Raw genomic sequence first — 19,490 nt, forward strand, 5'->3', positions numbered from 1 at the left:
ATAGCACTATTCAAAAGCTAAAAATATATTTTTAATTCACATCTAAACAGTATCATGAAAGAAACTGATTCCTTTTTGAGGAAATAATGCTGCTCAAAAATATTTCTACTAGTCTCTTCTTTTTAACACACGTACGAAGCAATTTACACATGCTGAGCTGAATTTGGATTTTCTGTGCTTAAATAAACCATCATTTTTATGTTGCCACAGTTCAAGTCACCCTTGCAAAACTTGACTAACCTACTAAGTAGAGGAGTTGTTTTTCTTCTGTGTGTAACTCTTTCCTTTCTAACTGTCTACCTACATCACACATAACGTAATTATGGAGTTTGTTTAAACACACCAAACAGTTTTAAACTAGCAGGGTTAGATGAAATTACTCGGTGTAATCACAGCAACACAGAAATCAGAGCCGACTGCAAAACTGAGCTGGAAAACCAGGTAGTAGATTTGATGGCTGTTTTAAAGGTGTAGTGAAACCTCCCACACCTACTTCATTTGAAAGAAGGGGAAAAAAAGCTCTAATGAACCAAGAAAAGCATTAAAGAAAAAAACCAAAACACCTAAAAAGACCAACGGCAAACACTTGCAATTGAATAACTGAGAAACATTGTTCCTGCAAGCACCAGCCCACGTTATAAGGATGTAAAAGATGCACTGGTGTAAAACGTGCAAGGCAGTGTTATGTTACAGTGGCCAGCTAAGAAAAAGACAGGGCCATTTGTCCAGAGACTAACAGCAATTACAAGTGGTGCTTGTAAAAAAAAAAAAAAAAAAACTTGATAAAAACTGCTTTCAGCAGACAGCATTTTCCAGCTGAGCAGTATGAACACTGATTCACACATACCTGCTGTCTTCCATTTTCTCTCACGAGACTGTCATCTTCTCGGCTTTCTCAGCAGATATCCTGCCACTTGGCTTTTTGCCTCCTTTCTACACAAGAAAAAAAAGAAAAGAAAAAAGTATTTCTGTACTGCTTAAGGAAAAGGCCAAAAATGGTGTAATTTATGGTGTGCTAGTGCTTTCCTTTACATTCCTAAGTTAACAACAAATGCAAAATCATCAGCACTTGAATATGGTGGATTTTGACTTACATATATTAGGATTCTCTCATGATTTCCTACTATTTCTGTAAACAAAACTGGATCCTGGTCACTAAACTATCAGCATCCCCTACAGTAACATGAGCCAAATCATAAAAAATACAAAAGCCAGAATGTACAACTCAACAGTCAAAAGAATTTGAAACCAGAAGTTGTTTCAAATTGTCTGACCTGAAACTCTTACCTGCTCTTTGTTTTTAGAACTCAAATCTTACTAGGAGTGAAATAAATTTTTATCTTACTTATACCTGAACTTTCAGAACAAGCACATCTCGCTTGCTCAGTTCGAACAACAGTATCTAGGCTTTTCCCAAGAATTTTCCCCAATACAGTGTAAAGCTTTCAGTTAGATTTATATTCTGACTATTTCCTGAAATATTAAATGCCTACACCATTGTTTTCTCTATTTTAGTGTATCATATCCATGCAAGTACAGTATTTTACATTGAGGTTGGCGTAGACAGAAGTTTAATTGCTTTTACCTTCCTTCCTTTCCTGAAATATTCAGGATCCCTCTGCAAGAAGGACTGCAAAGCCTGAGAAATTATGTTGATAGCCATTACACAAAATAGGGTTGTTTTTTTTCCCCCCTCTTTTAATTCAGGTGTAACAGAACTGATGCCATCTTGTATGGCTTTGGTCACAACCAACATAGCAAACAGTTACATAATATTGCAATTACTTATAATAATCTTGTACCAACCCACCCTGCAGGAACTCAAAGTTCACAGCTTAGTAACTTCTGTTCCCTGCAAAACTGCAAGAAGGCTGTTTTGATCACATTCTTAATGAGTGAAAGCTTGAAGAAGCATTTCATAATACAAAGCAGAAGATGGGAGAATGCTCTGGTAGGTAATTTCCCATCCTGGCAGGAATATTTTGTGTTGGAAAGCTGTTGCTGAATATTTCAGGACAAAACCTAAAAATAGCAGTGTTTGTCTCAAATTCCATAGTGTGAAGTATGAAAGAAAGATAATATTCTAACTGTAACACTTTATCCCAGCTAGAATACCTTACAGTAAGAAATGTCTATCTGCAGCGATGCAGTTATCTCCACAGGGCCGTAACTTCATCATTAAATGGCGAGATAAAAGTTAAGCCTTTGCCTGTACAAGGACATTAAATAACATCTTTCTCTCCATTAGCTTTTGCTGTAGTAGCAGTATTCATTCTCTGGGCAATGAATGAGAACCACAGTGCTTACAGAATAACTCCAGGTTCTTAATGCACTAACAGTTTCAGAAAGGTCCTGGTGTCACTAAATTTAACTTTTTTTTTTAATTATTAATTGATACCTCTTGTGCCGTGCAGTTTTGAAGGAAATGTTTAACACTGAGAAGACTTTAGCAGTGCACTATAGTCACGAGGCTAGTGTAACTGTCACCAGGGATGGGAAATCAAGTTAAAAAAAAAAATAAGGGATCCAATTCAACATTTCTTCTTTAACAGTGCAAAGGGGAAACATCCGTGACCTTTTAGGGAAGAAAGAGGAGGTGAACATTTCTAGTGTAAATCTTTTCCCCTACAACACAAGCCTTCAAGAGGTTTGCCCATAATGTTAATTAATGCCCATAATTCACACAGTGAACATCAAGATACTTACAGCAACAAGACTACAGTTGCTGCAACCTTATGACCCAAGGAAGCACGAGAAACAAAGAACTCTTGAATTCATACTCTGATTCATTGTACAACCTTGAGTAAGTCACCCTACACTGATGCACAGGGAAGTAACAGCACATACCTGACTTACTAGGGATGGTGGAATTATTTAATTGTCATTAAGTCTACAGTTGGGAACAGTCTTTAAAAAAAGTGCCATAGCTGTTACGCCTACAGAAGACTTACTGAGTCACCCAATCCTTCTCTGATACAGTTGTAAGTGCACAAAGCAAATAATTAAACACACTTTTCATAGGAGACAGTGAACCCAACTCCCACCTTTATTTATAAAGTCTTCCCACCTTTTCCAAGAGAGTCACTTGTGTAATTTTGCTCCCTTGTTTATTTAAGAGCCTCTTAAACATCAGTGGAAGTCCTACATTTAGATAATTCATTTATTAAAAAAAATTCTTCATGCCAATCTTTAGCAGAACTAATCTCAAAACAAGCAGCTGTTCAAAAAAACGTGTTTAAGAGCGATGGTTTCAAGATGCCTGACAGGATTTCACTAGTCAACTCAAACCTTACACGTCTATAGTCATATTTCTGTTGTCCCACATTACTGGTAATATGACACAACGAAGGTTTAGACAGCAAATTAGTATTGTGCAGAGCATTAAAAACATACTACTCAGACAACTACCTAATAAGGTTTATAAATTCCAGTTTCACATGCTTTCAAAGTGAAGCTAAAGCATCCAAATCAGGGAATCACTCCTGAAACACCCTCTTCATGTTCATTTTAATTACAACAATTATTACTATCAGCAAGACAAAGACCATGTGCTACCTTCGAGAGATAAGTGCCAGCAGGATGACTACTTTCATAACAACCATTCGAGACAGGGCAGCTTGACCTCTCTGGGAGTGAAATATCAATTAATTATCTTTCTACAGCCAATTCAATTACAATTACACTAATCACTTGCGTAGGACATCAAGACAGAAGTTGAGCTCACTAAGGATGACAAGGCAGTAATCCTACAGTTGCAGATGCAGGTGTAATGTTTATTAACATCATGCAAATAGTTATTAGCTGTTTGTAGCAGACTAAATGATGTAATATCCTCATTTAACTGAGCTTTTCTAAAAATAAAGTTATTGGTCCTAGGGGTAACAGACACTTCATTTAAAGGTGACCAGACACACTGCATTAGTCTTTAATGTTAGAGTCAATTCACCAAAGAGCTCTGTTCATCAAGAAAAAAAAAGAAGAGGAATGAATTTATAAGGAATGCTGGCAGTTTACTAGCCTACTCTGATTACTATCTTTATTACTATAATTTTTAAAACAGCCTGATTAAGGCTAGAACACATACCCATGCTCCAGTGACACCGATTTTTTGTAGATGGCATACTGAAAGCCATTAGCACTTATATTCCTAAAAAAGAGAGCTCTGAAAATTCCATTATGGACTGCAGATTAACATTTGTAGTCAAAAAATATGATATACCACACGTGCAAGGAACAGAATGCAGAGTCTAATCTTTCAGGGGTTTAGGATCTCTCCAGATTTTAGGGCATTTGTATTCAGAGTGTTCCGTATCACTCAAGAGTGCAAAGAAATTTTCAAAGAGCCGAGTTACACAACTTTTCTGAATCTTCCCAAGTGCTTTGCAAATAGAAGGCTCATTCAAAATAGATGTTAACTCTGCAAATTAAAATAAAAAATCATAGCACTGCAAAAGACAGGAGCCAATGTGGAGTTCTTCCCCTCTCTGTTATGTAACACTAACAGCACGCTGTTTCTAAAGGGCAGGTTTGTTTTGCTCAGTGCTCTTTTGGAATACTTTTTAAAGAAAGGCACTGTTTGTTCCACCTGCAGCCTCATGAATGCATGAAGGAGCATCCTACTGGAACTTCTTTTCTGGCTTTGTCTGTTCTATGCAGGTTCTTACACCATAATCACTGCTGAAGTAACTAAAACTTCTTCCCTAGCCCTCTAAGCAATGCAGCCAACATCGCTGTTCTGCGAGTGCCCCTATGAAGAGATATTCTCCTATTTAAGACTTGTTTTGAGATGGGTTTGTACATTCTGTACTGCACCTCAGCCAGTTACCAGTACTTTCTATTCCAAAAGGCTATTCTACACTTAATGCTTTTTCCTGATGCCTTTAACAGAGTACTGATGTTTGTGTTCATTTCCCACAAAGAGTTCTGATACCAACTGAATTTCCTTGAGAAATGGGTTTTGCTGGCAAGCCTCTTGAATCTGGTACATGGCAGGAATTAACAGAAGATTAATATAAGAAGTATTATTTTGGAATCTAGTCAGAGGCAATATCTCCATGAACAAGTACTGGTGCCTTTAGTCACCCAAAGATTACAAATCTGGGCTGGAGTTTTATGAAGCTTCAGTACTTTAAGCATTATGATTGCAAATAGAACCAACTGTTGCTATGGAACTGACTGCTGCTATAGAACAACAGGTTAAAACCAAGAAAGATTATTAAATTGCATTACTGGATTACCAACACCTAAGGAGAACAATGAATTAACATTGTCTTCTCCAGGTGATATGACAAGAAGAGTTGACAGCCCCTCTCACCTTCTATTACAGCTAAGCACAATAGAGTTCTCAGCACCTCATATGACCTACTTTGGACCTGCCAAGGTGAGGCAGGGCAAGATACAGAAACTTCAGTTTAGGTTGTCACACACTGCGTGAACGTTACACAAAAGCAGGTGCAGTGACATCTCTTCCATAGGTAGACTTTTCTCTAAGAGATGTCCTCTGCTGGGACTGGTAACTGTTTGATACTTGGTGACCAAGTTTGTTAGCGTAAGCTTTCAGAATGACAAGCCTATTTCTACACAACACTTTGCATCAATCTAATACAATGCCACCAGAATAAAACCCACATCTGGCACACGTAGTGGCCAAATCAGTGTCCATTTCTGTCATCTGAAAGGGCCACAGCAGGTGTAAATTGCACAGGTAGTGCTAAACCACAGTATGGTTGGTGGGAACCTATGCCTTGCTTGTTGATACTGCTTAAACTGTTTTGTTCTTTTTTGTAATAAATCCGGTCTGGGAAGCTACTAACATTCCAAAACAGGTATTCTATTCTATCAAACCCCCATTTTTTAAACACGCACACACTGTAAGATAATCACTATCTCTCAGTGCTGCTTTAAAAATACAGCCAATGTCAGAAAACGGTGTTCAAATTACCTATAACAAAAATAAACTACACACAGCCAGACTGCCAGAGTTTCCATAAGGAAAACACATTGCATGTTTCCAACAGCAAAACCCAAACTTCCCTAATGTAAAACGCAGACAATATATTTAACAAACAGTTTGCTTTCACTGCTGGTTGAAAAACACGAAACCAAGAAGATATTGATACTGGAATCAACTGTTAACTGAGAAAATTCTGTTCCATTAGTATCTTGCAAAGCTAACTTCAATTAACAAAAAGCCAAGAGCGTGCCAGAGCAAGGTTCTAGGTTAATTTGACAAAACCCAAAGCACTTGAGCGCTGAGGGTCCTGTATTACCCTTGGTGCACGCTGTTGAGCACGATCTTGCCACAGGGTAAAGACCTTATTGAGCACACTCATGCATGATGAAACTTTGAGAAGTAAGAAGTCTCAGTGTAGTATAGGTAAACACAATCTCCAAAATCCTGAACCAAGGAGGCTGAGTCAACAAGAATTCCAAGTATGTAGCTCCAGTCAGGGTTTACTCCCCAAAATGATGATATTAACAGCTGCATTTAAGTTTTCATACATAGACAATATGCATTAGAAGGGATTTAAAGTACTGTGAGTTAGAACATACACTTATACGAAAAAACCTGCACCCATTTATCTCAACGGGCTCATGCTATCTTAGTTACACAAGTAAGATGGTTAAGAAAATAAATCCATCCACCAGAATTACAAAAAAAACAACATCTCTGGTTCAGAAGACCCTCAGACAAGTTTTAACCACTTAAAACCAGATTTATTATACATACATACAACAGGACCTAAAAACACGAATTAAAAGGACAGTCTCCCAGCAGAAGCAGTATCTCCTAGGCAGAGCAGAACTCTACTCCAATCAGCTAGTCATCACTGCAATATTTAGCCAATTAAATCTGAATATTCACTCAGAGATGTGAAATACTAGACCCTAGGTAATTTAAGTCCCACAGAATTTTTCTTGCATTTGCAATATTAATTCATTTTGCTTCAAAATTAGTCAAATTAACTTTTTCAGGGTAAAGCTAGAAGAGAAAAAAGTGTCCAGATCCCTAGAACATCAGTAACTAGGTCCAGACAAATAGTTACACAGGCACAAGAGGAAACAGCTGTGAATCTTGCATTCTGTATCTGAATGCAACCCCCTGGGAGTTAATCACTAGTACCACTAGATATTGCAACAGTTACACAGCTGCATCACACCAAAACTTCTACAGCAAGTGGCAACAGAGCCAAAACCAGCCAGCCCATCCTGAATCCTGAAACCTGTTCAGGAACCTGGAACTCCAGCCTACAGCAATGATTTTTCACTACTAGTGGTCACTGCCTTTGAACTGTTAGAACACGTTTTAATTTGATCTTTGAAATTACTATTGAATTCAAGAGGTTTTTCATCGGAAAAAAATAAATCTTACAGTGAAGGCTGCAAAAAGCTTCTAGTTTTGATCCTAAACTTCTTTCTCTATATAGTAAGTTCAGTTAACCAAGGATTTTTCTCGTGAGAATGACTCTCATCCATATTCAAGCATTCTGTGGAAACAAAGACTTCACTCAGAGGGAGGGTTCATCAAACCCACTAAAATTATAATCATTTAATAAAAGTAATGACTACTGTGTATTTAAAATATTTTCCCAGGCAGCACTTTAGCATATTGTGTATTCCAAACAAAGTGCTATTGCATAATCATTAACTCTGCACTACGTAGACCTTAAGAACAATATAATGAAGATTCTAGGAAAATGAAGACTATTAAGTTTTCTCATGGATAGAAAATGCATACACATATGCCCATGAAGACTGTTGGACAGATTTTCATTGGCTATAGCATAGCTCAGATGAGACACAGTGTTCTAAGATGTCTAAAGGAAAAGTAATGTCATTGATCTGGGCTCAGAACACAAAAACCACTTTTTTTCCTTCTACTCCCATGTCATCTTCACTGGATCATGATGTTACACCAAACCACCATATTTTCAGAAACTACCAGAAAAAAATTCCTATAAACATCCAAAACCAAAGGGACTAACAGACGTTTCAAAAATTACATAATAGCTGCTTAACCTTAGAATCTGCCACAGTGAAGAACATTTTAAAACTGCAAGTATGTAAAGCTGCCTTAGAAATGAGAGGAAAAATTCTTCCAATTTTTTTCCTTTATTGTAAACATGATGTAAGGTTATCTAAAAAAAAAATCTCGTATTTGAAAAGTGTTCTCAAATCCAATTTGAAAAGAATTGTTTGAGACATATATGCTGCAGCCAGTCAGACAATAACAGTTGTGCAATTATCAGCACCTGCATTACAATTCAGCAGATTTAAACCACCAAGGGGCCATGGCAGATACCCTACTGACAACAATTAGCATCAAAATGTTCGACAGCTTAAAGCTGTGGGTGGGAATTACAAAAGGTTAACAGACTAAATATAAAAATCTTTTTGAATATAAAATCAATGCGCTTTGTTACTGAACTCTGGGTACTGTAATTTAACCAAAATAGGGTTTAGAGTATCTGGCAATCTTCCATGTGGCTTTTCTTTTAAGCAAAATGCCGAGTAGCCAATCTGAGCTTAAAACAAAACAAAGACCCAAAGATACAAAAGTGGTTTACATTAAATTATTTTTTAAAAAATTATTTTCTTAAGAGTAGCACCAAAATTAATATCACTCTTACCAAGGCTTAGAATGATCCTTTTACATGGTGAGATTCAAAATTCCAAATTATTTTATTGCACAATTTAGAGAGTAAAATATTTTTGTGGACAAAATAAAGTATGCTAGAAGTTTCTGGACTCAACTGAGCTCTAATAACAAGCAGTTTTCTCAAAAGGTCACCACTACATCACAACATCTATGTTTTCAGAAGTGTCTTCTACTTCCGTGTAGCTACCAGGGGAAAAAATAAATAAATATGTGTTTTTCCTAATGCTTGGGACTACAGCTTTGTTTTATTTAGACTGAAGATACAAGGAGAACAGATGAAAACAAAGAAACTCTGCTCATTAAAAGTACTAAATCAACATGTTGGATTTGATGAGAACATAGAAGCATAATAGACAACAGCAAGAAGCATCTTCAGTAAAAATATAAACTTGGTGAGTCTAAAATTTCATCTAGGTTGTCCTTTGTGTTTTTTGTTGACAAGATAAACGGTCACACAAGAACTTTGGAGCTAGACAAATTCAAAGTAAGAACTTTGACATGCAAGCTTAACTCCTACTACTCTCCAATAATTTACCTTCTTTAAAAAATAATTAACAAGTCTCAGAATAATATAATTACCTGGGAAACATATCACAGGCTACAGAAGCTGCAGTAAAGCAGATAAGACACCTGTACAGTTAGATTCTAACTTCAAATTGATGCCTCATTAAATGGAGTTAACATGGATATGCTTGACACATGCTGGGACCCCTTTTATCACAATTAGTGCGACATCTCCAGCACTCCCTGCAAGCCCAATAGAATCAGCATGTTTAGGACTAACCCAAGGTTTCTAACTGCAAAATCAGCAAACATGTTAATCATCACGTTGCTGCCCCATTGTTGTGAAACGAGATTACAGATGTCTATTAGAGATCACAGAGAGCACTCAAACTGATGTAGCTACTATTTCAACACGGTACTGTAAGACACTTGTCGTAATTACTTCTTCTGAGATATATTTCTGTAAGGCTACCAGTGTACTAACATTTGTCTAAAAGGTGAGCCAGGTTACCCTGCGTATATATATGCAAGTGCTTGTTTTATTTCTTCCCCCAAAGCATCAGAGTTATTTTAGACAGGATTTCACAGTTAGGGCTGAAGAAAAACGAAAGACTAGCATCTTGTGTTGTGCAGAGATACAGAGGCAGTTTACAAACTGAAAGAGAACCAGAAATGCAATTGATCCTAGTTCCAGAGGAATCTCCCTTCTCTTATATTTACATGAGAGAGACTGAAATCCTACTTTCCCACATCTGCCTAATAGCCTTTTGTTTTTCAGCACCGAAGAACCAGTGCATCCAGTAGCTGAACGGAGACATTCTGCATGAACATAGAGAGGCAAATAAAGTCAGGGTATCCCATATCTGTTCTTGTCAAACATGCAAGGTACTGTGCTAACTTTTCCCTTTCAATATTACTTTTTAAAAATTTGCACATAGTTTTGTTACGTAAAATATTGCCCAGATTTGTAAAGATTACTATGCACACGCGGTAAAGAGACTCAAAATAAACAAGGTAATTTCTATAGGCACCTATAACAGTGCTTCTGAGGCCAATTTTTTTTTTTTTTTAATTTTCACATAAGACTAGTTCTACAACAAAGATCTGGGATAAGCATTACTAGTATTTTATTCCTGTTGCTATAGAGGCAGCTGAGGAAACATTCAGCATCTTCCTTTCAGATCCATTAAAATAATCTTTTCATTATGGAGTAGTAGATTTAAAATGCATGTAGGTATTTACAACACACATTTGCCTCGTTACTTTTAAAATATTAAGATTGGTCAATCTGTGGACTTACAAACCTAAAGAGTCATTTTAAGCAAGTGGAAAAGGCAAATGCTGCAATTCTGTTACTAGCATTACTTCAAAACCTCACGAGACAAACGGTGCCAGACTACAGAACCACACTTTGTTCCAGCCAGTACAAGAGATGTCTTGAGATTCCACAGACAGCCATGAGATTATAGTCTCTCTAGTCCTGACACTTGTCCCAAGGGAGTTAAAAGCACATGTTCAGATGCACAGAACTTAAGTACAATAAGACTAAATTGTTCTTTCAAGCAATCACCTTGTGGTGCTGAGAAATCAACAGGAAGCACTGATTCTCCAGAAGGGCTCCACATCAACGGAATGCCTAACTGTGGGCTCTAACAGGTTCTTGTTACTATACCCAGGTAAGAGTCTTTTCAGACCTTTAAGAGAACTAAAAGAGAAACAGTTAAGAAAATAAAGTTATTGTAGACAGTTTAGATACTAAATTATGTCTCCTGAGATGGCTAATTCACATAAGCCCCCAACCTAAGACTTCTTTTTCCAATTTACACGTGGAGAAATCAGGCATCTTTACTTTTGAAACATGGTAACTATCACAGTGATTCACACAAAATCCCAGATAAAATGATCGAAATTACAATATCTATCAGCTAAAATAAGCAGAAACTGCTAGCTGAAACATAGGCCAGATAATAACAAAACTAAAAATAAAATAGAGGAGAAATCTAATTATAGCTGCAGTTTTCCCTTGCCCCCATCCAGAAGAACATACAAAATGCCAAATTTAAAATAATCTAATTTTGCAGAAATTCTTTATTTATCACTGCCTGCAGGAAAGGGGGGGTAGAGTCAAACCCCTTTTTTTCAGCAGAGTATTTGTCTGTAGTGGAAATCACTAACAAGTCTTCAAAGAAGTCTCTGAAGATCCTCAGGCTGCCACTGCTGATGATGTCAAGAGTTTTAGCATTAAGGGCTTGAGAGGAGAAGTAGGAAACATGGATGGGGAAGTGGGATTTGAAGTTAGCTCAGCAAAGCTGGCACGAAATATAAAATAAATCATGTTATGGCTTGATCATGCCAACATAGATGTCAAAGGTAAAACTACTGATTTCAAACATGAGCAGAATCAGGTCCTCAACAATGAATCAAAAATATAAAGAGATTGTTCTGAGTCTTCAAGATTAAAAAAAAGAATCAGTAAGGCTTAAACAAAAAACAAAACCAGGTACTTGATAGCGTTGTTATTCCATTCTTTAATACAGATCCTATCTGGTCAGCTGTCCAGAGAAAGTACTCCCTAATTTCACTAGAAATCAAACATTCAGGGTTGGGGGTTTTTGTTTTGTTTCTAAACATACTTGCTGTAGCCTCCAGTAATGGACATTATCATCTAAGAAGCACAATCTTATTTCTGATATCAAAATGTTACCTGAGTAAGGAGAAGAACACACCAAAACATTCTTGCCACCCATGAAAATATGTTTTGTGCTTTTCCACTGAAAACACTACTAACATGCATGTGACTGACCTATTACATTTTCTTTTAAGATATTCTCTCTTGGAACTACAAGTGGTTAGTCAGTTGTTATGGTAACTTTTTTTTTTAACTAACATATAACAGCCCGTGTGTCAGCTGATGCTGTTCCTGAATTGTTACACATTCACTTTTGTTAAATAGTCTAAAAAGGGCTTCTTGGATGAAGAAAGTGGGAAGAAAACAGGACATGCTTCCCAGGCACCTTGCTTTAGCAGGTATAAAATCGCTCTAAATCCTTACATAGCACATGCCCAACTACATACGAGAAAATGCAGGTTTGGCTTGGCCCTCCTGCACACTCCAAGGATAAATCATCATATTTATCCTCCACTTTTTTTTTTTGTAAGTTTCAATGTATAAGTTCCTGTAAAAGATAATCTCTCTCATCATATAAACTTTCTCACTATTGACGAATCTGAAATTTCAATGAATCAAACTGAGTACTGCCAATTACAGGACAACATCAAAATATTTAAGCTCAAGTTATTTGTTACAGATTAATACATATCCTCCTGAATTATCAAGGCCACAAAGAAAACTTTACCACTATTACAGACAAAACATTCTAAATGTGGAATGGCACAAAACAATCTTTTTCCCCTCAAACTAGTTACATGCACCATTTTAATCCATTCAAGCATTTGTTATGTGATTGAATTTATGCATACAGTCAGCTGTTTGTCAGCTTGGAGCTATGCTGCGAAGAATAGCTCTTTTGTTACCTTTTTTCATTAAACTGCCTACAACTCTATCTTGGAAATCCAGTCTTGTCTTGTATCCTTGCTTAGCCAGTAATTTTAATGCAGGTCTATCTGAACCATGATCTTTCTGCTTAAACGACCAACTGGAATTATCAGTTATTACTTTATCTAAGTGTGTTTTGTTCCTCATTCGAATCCAATACTATTGGCTGAATACTCACAATGGTAAAATAAGAATGGAATCCATTCATCCATAATGAACCTTCAAAAAAGTATCTCAATTAGATACACTTTTAGTGGAACTTGGTGGAGTTGGTGGGTGAAGGAAGAAAAAGTATCAAACAGCGATAAGCTTGAACTAGATGGCAGAACAGGTAAGGCTAAGCACTTGTGACCCAAAACCAGCAGCAGCCAAAACTTCAACTTTTTGCAGCTCCAATCTTCTAAACAATGAAGCAGCGATACGTTTGAGTTGGCTTAATACAAAAGCTCCATACGTTTCCAGCCCTGGTTTCAATTGAAAGCTTGCTACTCAGTCTTGTAAATTCCCCAAAATTTAAGACATGTAGCACAATAATGTTCTTCAATCCAGAAATATGAAAAATATTTTAGCTGATGCAGCAGAAATGTGATGATATGAAACAAATGTAAAACAGAGGGATTACAACAATCTGGACAACGAGCAACATTATGTCACTGATATCAGTGCCTAGAAATTTATTTCTTTATTACACTGCAATGTCTTGTAAAAACATCAAGAATATAGAGGAGAACATTCTTCAACACGCACGCGTTGCTTCCACTAGTGTAGCAAACAAATAGCCAAGATAACATTGCTACTCTAAGTCCGTTTAGCAGTCTGTCTAATCCTACTTTAAACAATCATTATTATCTTTTCTAGGAAGAGTCTTGGAAAATCTCTAATACTGAAACAAAAAATGTTGTAAAATACATCACTAGTAGTAAGAACAAAAGATCGAAGAGCTGCGTTGACACCAAGCTCGCTTGCTTGGCCAACACCAACACTAGAAATGGATTTGTAAGCGTAAGATATATGTGACCAAGTGGTGACTAAAGAGGCTTTCCAGTCAAATTCCATCTAATACATCTTCCATGGGCGTGGATCCCATTGCCTATGGGCCAGAGGGATGGCTAGGATGAACACGTGCGTGGCTGTTGCACAGTCACTTATGCTGTTCCATCTTTTTACAGTACAGAAGAATGTTTCAACATTATGGAAAATAAAGCAACCATTTGTAAATATATTATTCTGTCCTACTACAGAGCACAGCAAAATGGATTAACTAGTACAAGTACATGTGCACATGCTCACAAACATGCACACCCAAGCAGAGACACTGTAAGACTAGAAAACTATTACTGACTGCCTGCAAAAACAGGGTCTCTTGCATCCCCAAAACTATCTTTAACTCAGTGAACTACGTAAAAGAATTATTGGGTTTTGTTCCAAAGTCCTAATATTTAAAGCAAAACACATTTTCTACATTTTCTCTGCAATGTCATCTTTCCAAAACCACTGAAATGCCTCCTCTAAAAGTGCTCTTTTTCTGTTGCAACACACAGTATCCCATCCACAGAGTCACAAAGAATTTTGTTTCTAATTGATTAAATTGCATGATTTGCAGGTGGACTGTAAAAGCACTGGCTTGTTTTTCACGCATTTTTCCAAGTCACACATTGCTAGGGCAGGCACCTTTGCAGTCTCAGCTACAGAGCTGTCAACAAAAAGCCTCCTCAGAAACATCAAATTTGAAACTTCAAATCAAAGTCACTGACTCTTGTGATTTTATTACATGCCAGCAGTATTTTGTGTGGGGTTTTTTTTCTTAAACCTCTTTGTTGCAATCAGGGATCAATTGGTAGTGTTATGTCTTCTAGTGTTGTGGATACAGAGTAAAACTTTGGCAAGTCCCATGTTACAAACACCACAATGTAAATAAACAGAAGGGAAATTCACCACCTTTAGAATCTTGAAATAGTAAGTCAAACCAGGTCATGGGTGTTTCTGAAGGAGAAGTGGTTTGTTTGACTCAACTTCTCACTGCTTGGACTGGCAGCACTACAACTGGCTACTCCAGCATCAAAGTAATTCACAGGTTAAAGCTTGCTGGCTGTTCATTCACTGACAATTACAAATCAGACTAGTAAGTCAGGAAAAAATGAAAAATTTCTGCTTGCACCATCTGCCTGAATATTTTATATCAATTTAAAATGGCTCTTGTGTGGACATAAAAGCCTACGTGGCTGAATATTTCTGATTTTTCCAGAAACTAGCACTCCCACAATTCAATATACTGTAACTGCTGCATTTATGGGTTGTTTCACATGCCAGTCAAAGTTGTTACTGCAAGTATGTCTGAACATTAGTGAAGGGTATAAAATCTGAAGTCCAGATTCAAATTTTAAGCCCTATTTCATTCTTAGAAAATGAATCAAGACTGTAGAAATTACTATTTGAATCCTTTTGATCTTACTGCACATACCAGTATGTTTTGCCTGATTAAAATAACTGAAAAGAAACCCTAGGAGGAATAGATTTATTTTATAAAATGGAATCAATGTATTAAGTGTTTTGATTCTATTTATCATGAGAAACTCAGCATTCTGTGCTAAAATTAAAAAAAAAAAATCACTTAAGAACTGCCTGTTCGCATTACAAAGGCAGTTTCTTATACTCTCAAGTTATTTCACTGCTATGCAAAGACACCTTTGCATTTTTCAGTTAACTAAAAAGCTGAGCAGTCAGCTAATCCATTATCTTTACTTACCACGCTGGTTGCTCGAAGCATCTCCTGCTCCACATAGGGCATCAGATCCAGACTCTGGTTCCATCTCCCTTAGGGACTGGCAAATCAGAACAAATCCAGAACTGCTGATGACAGAAACAGCAGATTTCAGTTCCCCAGTTCCAGATGCAACATATGTCAAAAGATAGCTTATACACTCAAATCCAGTGGAAGAAAATAGTTTTGACACATTTGTTTGTGCTGATAGCTTTTAAACACTTAATAAAGCCCAAATATAACAAATTCACCACGATAGCCATTAGGTACTCAATATAATAAACTTAGAGCTGGGTATAGAGCAGAAAATATACATTAAGCACAATATTGAGAACTACCTCTCCAACAATTTAAGTCTATTAGATTTTGTCAAACTGGAGATACAGTTGACAAATGGGGACATATAATTCATTCAGGTTACTCCTTGTGTTTTCCAAGTTCTGTTGAATTTCTGCACAAACTTAAAGCAGCGACTTCCCTAATAAACAAAGAATCAAGTTTCACAGCTTCAAAGAAAAATTTCACTATAGATAATATTTCATTTGGTACTGTACTTCAAATAAATACTGTAGAATATTTACAATTCTCACGTCAGCTATTATCCTTGACAGGGGAAAACACAAAATTGTTGCTATGAAAACATACAGAGAAATCAAATGCTGGGTGAGATTTTTTTGAAAGAAATTTCAGTGAGATTTAAAGGTTCCTGGCTTCTTAGAAGTACTAACACATTCAGCAGTTTCCAGGGACTTTAGTGGATTTATCAATACTTCAGAAATCAATTATTAATTTAGAACTGCAAATGAGTATTTAGAAGGATGAATTTTATGGTCCTGTTTTTTGAAGACAGAGCTTGCTGTATTTCTCTGAGCAGAGAACGCCTCCTTGAACAGTCAGAAGCCACCCGTTGGGGGCAGAGGAGGGCAGTAAACAACTTGCATTTTTTAAAGGCTGAATACCACGTTACAAAAGTATATTTGACAATCACAAAAACACCTCAGCATACAAAAAAGGTATTTGCTACTATTTTTAGGGTGTAATACTTGCACATTTGCTGTAATTTATGAAGTTGGCATACTAAGTACCCAGCTTTAGATTACTGCATACACATATTAATCAAGGGCAACATACAATTAATTTGGCTCTTCCCCACACTACGTACACAGGAGTTCACTGTTTTCCTCTCAGTTTCTCCAGTCAACTCAGATAAGTTGGTGCAGAACTTGATGGGATTTGGTGGTTTCTGATGCCAGCCCAGATCTCCAGACCAGCACTATTCACAGCTGATTGACAAAAGAAAAGCAAATAGTTAGCAAGTCACTATTATACATTGTCTATCTCTTACTATTAGTATGTCACAACTCTAAAAGTTTGGGTAAAGTTTTTGAAGTCAGAGTATAACACACTCTCACTGTACTTCTTACTCAAAGACGCGATACAACAGCAAACTTGTCTTCGCAGAAGGACAGAAAGATACAAATTCATTCCTTTTAATGAAGGCAGTTTCTTCACAAAAGTCAAGCTATTGTTCTGCCTGAAATACTTATGTAGAAATCTACTTTAAACTGAAGTCCTGTGAATAACCTTGACTTCCACAGAAATGCATTTTAAAAAGACTTAAAAAACAATTAAATTTCAGCGATAAACAGGAATATCATGCTTTCTTAATACAGAATGTAAATGATTGCACTGCTGAGAAAAGGGAAAATTAAGTCTTCTAAGTACCCAATGAACAGGAGAGGAACAAATTTTCTCTCTTCAAATATATCCTTATAGTAATCTGAAGAGAATACTTCCATGATTGTGTAGCCATTTCTTCAAGACCTATTCAATTCCTTATTGTTCAGCTTTCAGTGCCAGAAAAAAAGGCCTGTTAAAGTTAACATCTGCTAACTAATCATGAAACAGACCATCAGAACATTTTATAGGGTTTGAACATAGCTATGAATTTTGATTACTATCAACTTTGACTAGATTAAAGAAGCACTTTACTGTGGGACTTATGAAACCTACAAAAACTTACTCCTTTACGGGAAATGCTTCTAAAGAGAAACATTTTCATTCTGGGTTCAGAAAAATATGACCTACCATTACAGGTATGTCTAACATTAAAGAGAGGAATAAATCGATCAGGTGAATTATGTTATTCTGATTTTTTTTTTAATTATTTCATTTTTAGAGTGTTAACATCCCACAGTAGAGATTCTGACACGCAAATATTCTTAGAATGGGCTGCTGCACAGTTCCATTCCATATATTTTGCTGCTTAACACCAAGAGTACCTGCATATCTGCCGTATTTCAAGTTTTTGGATCATTTCCTTTGAGGTGACACATTCATATCTGAGTAAGCCAATGCAAAAATTTACTTACAAGCATCTCTTGACCAGCTGTACTCAATTTGGAACTACTATATTCTGTGTAAACAGTCCCTTCATGCAGAAGTCATTTGGATTAGAAAAGCTTTCTATTAAGCCATTGAGTCCATAACTTTGCATTATGATGGGATTCATTTCTGCTTTCTGCCTAACAAATTATAACCTGCTGAGCAATTCTTTACTGTTGCCAATGGCATAATTTAAACTAACTGGGATTACTCTCACGCATGCGTACAGTTTGTTTCTTCTGCTACCTTTCCAACTTTTTAATTTCAAAATACTTCCACTTTAAAACTAAAACCCCACATTATTAAACCCAAAAAACTCTCCCCATCACAAGAATAAAACAGATGCATTACAAGAACATTGGATACCTCACTGTAGTTCTGCATTTAATCTGAATGAACAGCTCCCTCCCCCCAGGAAAGGTCTCAAACAGCTATCCCCCTTGCTCCCAAGAACTAGGCATTCCAGGAGAACTGAGTACTCAGAAGATCCTAAACTCAATAGTCAGATCATATTAATCAAAAGAGGGACAACCAAAGCATTATGTCAAAGACTTGTTAATAACTGGAGAGCATAATGGACGCACGTACCAGCAGGGCAGCCATTGATCCACAGTCCATCACAGATGTCACCAGAACAATTAACTACAGCGCCCCGTTCATTGAGTACGTCATTTCTCCACTGCCCCTTTAAACAGAAATACACACAGATTTTAAATTTCGACAACACCGCAGCTAAATTATAAAGAAGGGATTATTTCAGCCAAGTTTCAATAGCAAAGTGGGTGGTCCTCAAGGCTTTTTATAAATACCCTTCCAACATTTGTGTGAAAAGTTCAATAGGAGACCACACAACAACCAAGGATTATGTGGCACTCCACTGAAGGGGAAAGGGGGGGAGAATCAAACGTTTCTTGCCCAAGGTTTGTTACTGTGGGATACTATTATGCGAGGTCCTTCAGTTCATATATTACATTGCATTAAATTACATGGCAAGAATGAATAACTGCTTTGTCACATAAAGAATCACACATTATTTTGCTTTTTAAAGACTGAAAAGTGAAATAGTGTACCAAACTCAACTCCAAAAAGCTTCAGTTATTTAAATCTGGACTGCATTTCACTCTTTACATAAAAGTTTAAAGATTCCTATGGCTGTAAAGCCAAATACCACAGAAGCTTATGAATGAGCCAATTAAAGCTTCTAGCAGTGTTCAACTTGCACACGTAATAGTGCAATTTAGTATTACGTCATGATGAACATGTGGTTTTTCTACTGTACCCTTTCCTACTCAATGTAGTATAATCTTGAGATGATTAGTTCACAGCCACAATTTTACTAACATTAACTAATAGTAGAGTCAACCAATTCCCCTTTGTGGCCCTGTACTGGATGAGGATAAGAGAATTTGACAGACATTTCACAGGTATTCGCTGACAGGACAGGGAAGGTCACAATCAGTTATACTGGTTTCGATTTCAGATATAAGAAAGTAAAGTATTGTATATTGTAGTATGCACTTTTATTCCAACATACACATAAAAGCCACGAAGCACAGAGCTGGCACTGAAAATTATTCTGAACCGTTCCCATATCATTGTAAGAGTTTAGAGTTGAAACTGGTAAG

At 36.7% G+C, this 19,490-nt stretch overlaps 1 long non-coding RNA gene across 1 annotated transcript; it reads right to left on the bottom strand.

Moving 5' to 3' along the window:
- Nucleotides 1-856: 856 nt before the first annotated feature.
- Nucleotides 857-18,515, bottom strand: LOC147527173 (uncharacterized). The gene is made up of 4 exons (XR_015222828.1): nt 18,454-18,515; nt 16,643-16,763; nt 15,466-15,566; nt 857-933 (listed from the first exon to the last, which is right to left on the bottom strand). It is a non-coding gene; the product is annotated as an uncharacterized LOC147527173 (long non-coding RNA).
- Nucleotides 18,516-19,490: the final 975 nt, after the last annotated feature.

Source organism: Tauraco erythrolophus, chromosome 23 (genome assembly GCF_009769465.1).
Source record: "Tauraco erythrolophus isolate bTauEry1 chromosome 23, bTauEry1.pri, whole genome shotgun sequence".
Lineage (NCBI taxonomy): Eukaryota > Metazoa > Chordata > Aves > Musophagiformes > Musophagidae > Tauraco > Tauraco erythrolophus.